General features: G+C 45.9%; 1 protein-coding gene across 2 annotated transcripts in view; it reads right to left on the reverse strand.

Moving 5' to 3' along the window:
- Positions 1 to 4,331, reverse strand: part of PSEN2 (presenilin 2) — a 19,366-nt gene extending 15,035 nt beyond the window's left edge. For both annotated transcript variants that reach the window (XM_088053042.1, XM_005523284.3), the window contains exon 1: positions 4,273 to 4,331. The gene's annotated coding sequence lies outside the window, so the exon portion shown is untranslated. The remainder of the gene's footprint in view (positions 1 to 4,272) is intronic.
- Between the last annotated feature and the right edge of the window lie 2,584 nt (positions 4,332 to 6,915).

The following is a 6,915-nucleotide window of genomic DNA, read 5'->3' on the forward strand; positions in this document are numbered from 1 at the left end:
GCAACTAATAGGAAAATTCTTCCTAGCATTATTAAGTCAGCTTAACAAGGCAAGTAAATAACCACTTTCTGATACTCAGCCACTTGTCCACAAGCAAAAGAATACCTCTAATGCATTGTAAGCAGTTATATCTACCAGAACAACTCTCCTCTACAACCTTACCCAAGCTCCTATGTCTCAGGAAATAGAAGAGGAAGCTGAAGAAGCCACGTGATTTGGACACAGTCACTTAAATCTGAATCATACATTCACAGCCCAACCAGCACACCCTGACGTCAGAGTGGATACTTTGAAGATCTGTGAGATACTCTTGCTTCTCACTAAAGAAACTGAAATTCACTTTGAAGGAAGGAAAAAGGGAGGAGTAGGAGACCCCCTCCTTTCTTTCACAGCCTCCTCAACGCATCTGCACCTTCAAGAAATTTTAGAACATCAACTCAATCCACCCAAGTGAAACATTTTTCAGACATTTGTTCCTCCCCTGGCTTCTCTTGCTTTTTCATATAATTTTGTTCCTCCTTTGGTGATAAAAGTGGTACAGTTACAGGAAACAGAAGCAGGGCTAACCCTCACTTCAGGCCTGTCAGCTTCATAGTAATCCCATGTTCTTACTGGGTGAGCTGCTTAACAGTTGTGTGCTTATTTCTTACAGAGACCAAGGTCTCTTCTCTGGATGCTTAACACACTTTTGATTGAGCACATGAGGGCTCCCAATTTACAGCTGGGACACTAGACTCTGCTCCAGTTATAGGATTTAGGTCTTTAAGGAAATCAGATACATAAAGTCATTCTATCATGACATACTTCTGGATAAGGAACAGGGTAAGTTATGCATTCCACAGGATCTGTGACTAAATAACTCTCAAAAACTTCTGCTCATGTGAGAGACCAGGGAGGAAGTAAATAAAGCCTTACTCACTGATAATTTGGGACCAATATTTAGATTTCAACAACCCAGTGAAAATACTGAAGAACTTTTTCTCACATTATTCAAGAAATCATTTTTGCTACATAAAGAGAGCAATTCTACAGAGGACTTTGAAGGGACAGCCAGTTAGCCTACTTTCAATACCCTAATAATGCCCACAGGAGGTGTTAAACCAATAGCAAAACCACTGTGCCAATTACTAACCTTCACAGTTACATGGGAAGAAACAGACTCATGTTGAAATACAGCCAATTTTAAGGACATTTTCTCCTATGCTCCCCCAACAAGTATATGGACATGCAAAGGTGCCATGATACTTCTGGCCAGTAAGCAGATTCAGATCTGAACACAGCTTCACTGTCCCTTGTTTACACAGCTGTGGTTCAGTGAGGGCTGACACAAACATGTCCCAATGAATCCAAGACTTCACAGGAGCTCCTGTGGCAGACACCGAAGTCACAGCTGCCTTAGATTCATCTAAACTGTCCTGCCCAAGGGGTTGTCTCAACACCCTCCAACTCTCTGGTGCCAACACCAGGTGCTCATCAGCTGTGTCCTGCTTTTGACAAGACAATGAGGCACCAGTTTGCTGTCACAGAGCCATGTCCAAGCAGGGCTGGCCCAGAGAGTGGGTATGGGAGCAGCCCCAGTGGCAGTGCCCACACCAGGAATACAGAGCACTGTGCATCCCCCTTTCAGTAGGATTGAGCCCTAAGGTGACAAGCCCTCTGCTTGCTGCCAGACAAGCAGCCCACCCCCACCTCAGGTCTGCAAAACCCTTGGCTGTGTGGCTTTATGGCTCTTACCTAAGCAGGAGCCTTGAACATATGGTTTACAGGGGCAGGAACACTGTCTCTCTCCCTCTGCCCCACCACCTCTACTCCCATCCAGCAGGGATTTTGTCTAATGCCCCTATTTATTCATCAGAGGTGCACTTTGAACTGGCACCAAGGCTCTGCTGGCTGCCAGAGAGAGCCATGGTTTGAGCAATCTGTCCTCCAGGGGAGGAAGGACCAGCCTGGTCACTCTCACACACGTGCCCACCATGACAGCTCTGCTCAGCACCCTTTGGGGTGAGCAGAGGGAACAGAAAGCCAGGGACTTGCTTGACAAACAAAAAGGGAGCCACAGAGCACCAGGCACCTACGGCAGGGGTGCTACAAAGCCACGCTGTTTTCTGGTCTCATTTCACTACTTGAACTAAGGAGAAGGGCCTGCCAAAAGGATGCTGCATACACCATAATGGAAAGCAAGGGAGCTTTCTTTCCTACTCATGCTCATGACAGCAAATATATCTATGCATATTGACTAGGCTAAGCTGAAAAAGGGGGAAGGACAGCTCAGGAATGGGAAACATGGAGCACTGAGATAAATGTAAGCTGTATCCGTATTCACAGAAAGCTTTAGAGTGTGATCAAGTACATTAAACAACATGCTAGTCCATTATCAAACTGAAGCACTAAGTTACTTCAGACAAGGTTCTCCTCTCTACCTCTCAAACCATCAGATCCCATTCAAAAAAATCATACAATGCTTAAGAGCAAAATGACCCCACTCTCAAAACTGTATGGCAAAAATGAACGGGGACAAAAACCAGGCCAGTAGCAAGTGCTTCTTAGAGGAGCTGAGGTGGGAATACAATTACTCTTGTTTTACAGCAGTCTTCTGAATGCTGAAGGGAAGCAGGGCTCACCAATTCTCTTTCCAGATGTCCTTCATGCAAGAGACCTCTTTCCTCAACTGCGAAAAACCAGCTTTATGGATTTTGATTAAACTGGGCCAGTTCACTAACATTAAGACCTAGCCTCAGTTTGCCTTTTATTTTCATGCTGCAAACAATCTAAATCCTTTGCTTTGCATTTCATCCATCACAAATCATACCACTACAATATACAGCACAGAATAGCTGCTGTAGCCTGGCAGAATACTTAATTACCCACTTGAGAGTTAAAATTCATTCTTATCCATATTGTTCTCTTTGATGGCAATCAGATGAAGAGAAATGAATTTTCTTTGCCATATTTAGATGAAGAGAAAGCTTTGGGATGATACTGAGATCCTGATGTTCTCCTAAGTTTTGGCTGCAGCAAGCACTGCTGTTGGTAAATATGAAGAGAAGGAAATAAACTTTTACGAAATCAGAAGCGGTGAGGCCAAAATTAGGAGGAAAGATTCACAGGTTCTTGTCAATAAAGTCAGAATGGGCATGCTGCTAAAATGACAGGGGACTTGGAACACACCATCTCAGTGTGCAAATACCACTCACTTTCAGCCCCAGAACACAAAAATAACAAAACACAAGATGCTATGGGAAGCTGTAAAGATTTGTAGCTTTCTTTCTACACTCTGGCTGAACTATCAGTGCTTTCTCTTGTCCCACAAGAAAGGCATAAGATGTAGTCCCAAAGGGCGATTCTGCTGGCAGAGCTGAAATCAGATCCTCCCTGAAAGGGTCAGAAGGATTATTTTGCCAGTACCGAGCCCAAATACTCTATCAGCCAACTCCTTATCACAGCACAAAGGCACCACAGCCCTGCAGAACTACTCACAAGTAAAACCTCAAAGCTCGGCTCACGCTTCACATGCGGGAGCAGCAGCACGCATCGGTCCCAATACTGCTGAGGACATCCGAGCCAGCAGGCGCTGGAGGTGACACTTCGGGGACACCCAAGGACACCTGTGCTGGGGCTGAGTTCCTGTGTCCCGGCCGAGTGGCTGCTTTTCCCTAGGCCCCCCAGGGGACACAGCTACACAGCAGGGCTGGGACTGCTTCCCTGAGCATCCAACTGCACGGCCAGCCCGCCCGGGGACACACACAACAAACATTAAACAAAAAAAGGGGGGAAAAATACCAAGACAAGCCCCACCCCGCCAGGCAGAGATTTTGCAGGAGGCCAGAGGAGACCTTGCTCCCATGCAGATGTTCTTGCTCTCCATTTGCCCTTTTGAACGCTTAAAAAATCCGTCTGCCTCTGAAGGTGTGCCGGAGGCGCTTCCAAACGAAAGCCGGGATACGCCGCCACCGCCCAGGAGAAATAGGTATACAGATATTTTAACACACGTACATACACGAACACACATGGAAATAAGTGGGTTTTTTTACATATAATATGCACCTATGTAAGAACATACGTATGTACGTATATACACAAACAGAGACACAGCTCTGGGAGCGCGGCGACCCCGAAACCCCGCGCGAACGCCGGCGGCTGGCCAGGCCCGTCCCGTCCCGTCCCATCCAGAGCCCGCAGCATCGCGGCGGCAGAAGGTGCCAGTCCCGGGTGCCAGTCCCGGATCCCCGTCCCGCATCCCGGTGCCGCGCCCCGGCCGGCCCCGCTGTTTACCTGCTCCAGGCACCGCACGCGCCCCCCGCCGCTCCCATTGGCTCCCGCCCCAGCGCCGGCCGGGAGGGACGGCCGCGCCCGCCCATTCGCCACTGCAGCCGTCGTTCAGCGAGTGTCCCCGCCTACGGGCCACTCTCCTCCAATAGAAGAGAAGAACGGGAAGAGGCTCGGCCAATAGGAAGGCGGCTGTAGCCCGGTGCCTGGTGGAGGCCTGTGAGGCGGCGGGGCCGCCATGGTGGGGCGGGGGCGGGCGGTGCCCGAGCTTCGGGTCACGCGGAGTCCCGGAATGGCTGGAGTTGGAAGGGGCCGTGAAGGTCATCCAGTACCTACCCCTTGCATGGCTTGGAGTCTTTCACTAAACCAGGTTGCTCAAAACCCCGCCCAACATGTCCTTAACACTGCCAGGGATGGGGCATCCACAGCTTTTCTGGGCAACCTGTGCTAGCGCCTCGCCACCCTCACGGTACGGAACTTCCTCCTAATAGCTAATAGATAATCGAAACGTACTCTATTACAGTCTGAATCCATTCCCCCTTGTCACTAAATGCTCTTGTAAAAAGTCCATTTCTGTCTTTCTTGTAGACTCCTTTCAAGTATTGGAAGGCTTAAACGCTTATCAGCTTATGCCTTCAGTAAATAAAATTATATGCAAGCATGCAGATCCTGATGGAAATAAAAGGATAATAAATAAAAGGAGAGAAATGTAAAGGAGTAAACAGAGAAACCGGAGGAAATGGCCAAGTAATAGTTCTGCTGGAATTGTCTGACCCCTGCTCAGTTTATAGATCAGAGGGATGAATAAGGAAAATTATAATTTCACCCTATTTGCAATGGGTATGGGGAGTTTGTATTTTCAGACTGTAAGCGTTTTTGTTTAAAAAACAAACAAATACAAAAAAACCCACAGAAAAAAACCCTAACAAATAATATTTTTTTTTAAAGCATGATAGTAAGATAATTCAGTAGAGAGATTAAATTGCTCTTCAATCTGCACACAAACCACTCCTGCCTCTGTTCCCATTGGTTTTTCAAGCAGCAGTCAAGTGAAATTAAGATTCTGGCAGCTCTGTAGCACTTGCTCATCATCTGTGGGGGCAGAGACATGAACTGGAGTCACAGCAATTTCCCTCTGCTGCTGTTGTCATTTCAGGAAGCACCTCAGGCACAGACACAGGGAGTACTTACAGCAGAGATTCACATTCCTCTTTGCTCCATGCCACCCATGATGATTTGCTATACAAAAGGAATGAAGAGTAAGATGGTAATGAAGGAGACACAAGGTACAAATATGTGAACTGCCCCACTATAAATCATTGGACAAAATGGAGTCTTTTGCAGATTCCAAATCTTAAATTTGCCACCACATTCTTCTCCTCAAATTTCCTGCACAACATCAGTGACAAGTGATACACCTTCCTTGTACCGTAATTCTTATTTTGAGCACTGCACACAGAACTAAGTTAAATGGAAAATTCTTCAGAGCCCCAGAGAGCTGCCTATCCCAGCATGGCCAGCTGGGCTTTGCCAAGGTAAAGTCAGTCTGAAAAAACTGATAAACTCTGTGCTTGGCTGTGTTCTTCACTAGCCAAGAGCTCTTCACTATCAGAGTTCTTTCTAACAGGTTTCCCTCAAAGGCTTTGTCTACCTTTGGTCTTTGTGCTGAACTCTTGAGTTCCTTTTCACGAGATACTTTATCCAGCTGGAGATTTTTTTTTTTAAATGGGAATTTTTCTGATTAATTGAATCCTTCATACATTTTATGATCTGCTGCTTTGTTCATTTTAGCATTAGGGGAAGGAATAATTTTGGCTGCACTCAGGCAACTGTTTTCCTGATAATCATTTTACTCCCCTTTATTTTTACATGGAGCATAAGTACCTGACAAAAATTTGGGATAATAGTAAATATATTTATCTGTTTTAAAACATTTTTATGATTTCAAAGCCAAAGCATTGACAGTCTGAACTGTGCTGCTCTTCACCTCACTGGCAGCAGGAGATAGGGAAATTGTTCTTAGGCTCCTTCTTCTAGGGGCTGGAGGGATGGGAACTGGTTTTACAAGCCCAGTTGCCCTTTATTAGCAGCTTTAGAAGCTAAACTTGCAGCTTTTTGTGTCTCTCAAAAGTTCTGCTCTGCTGCATGAAGGGCTCACAGGTACCTACTCAGGACTAAAATTTAGAGATAAACAAATTCCTTGCTTCTTTCCCCATTCTCACTAGATCCCCCCTTTTTGCTCTCCCCCTGATGGACAAATACAAAGAGGTGTAGGTCTTGTGCAACCTAGCAAAGGGTTTTAGGAAAAGAATTCATGTACTTCAACCTTCATGGAAGCACAAGAGCATGGGTATGTGAAACTCAGCTGTCTTTCTTAGAATCTGCCTGCCTCCTTTATAGCATGAGGCAAAAATCTATCTTAGCTCAGTGCTCCTCTTCTGTAACCTAAAGTGGGAAATAGAAAGACAAATAGTTGTTTTTTGACACTCCATCCATGAGTGTTACTTCCATGCAGCTTTCAATCAGAATGCCTTTTCACATGTTTTTTCCTAGCTGCATCACATGAGAAGCATCTGACCTGAGAGCAAGTTAAAAGGCTCTTTGAGCAAAGCCTTGCTCTGTATCATATGGACATCAAAAGTATTTCTG

The sequence above is a fragment of the Pseudopodoces humilis genome, chromosome 3 (genome assembly GCF_049639895.1).
Source record: "Pseudopodoces humilis isolate 2021_Gansu_Grassland_sample_001 chromosome 3, ASM4963989v1, whole genome shotgun sequence".
NCBI lineage: Eukaryota > Metazoa > Chordata > Aves > Passeriformes > Paridae > Pseudopodoces > Pseudopodoces humilis.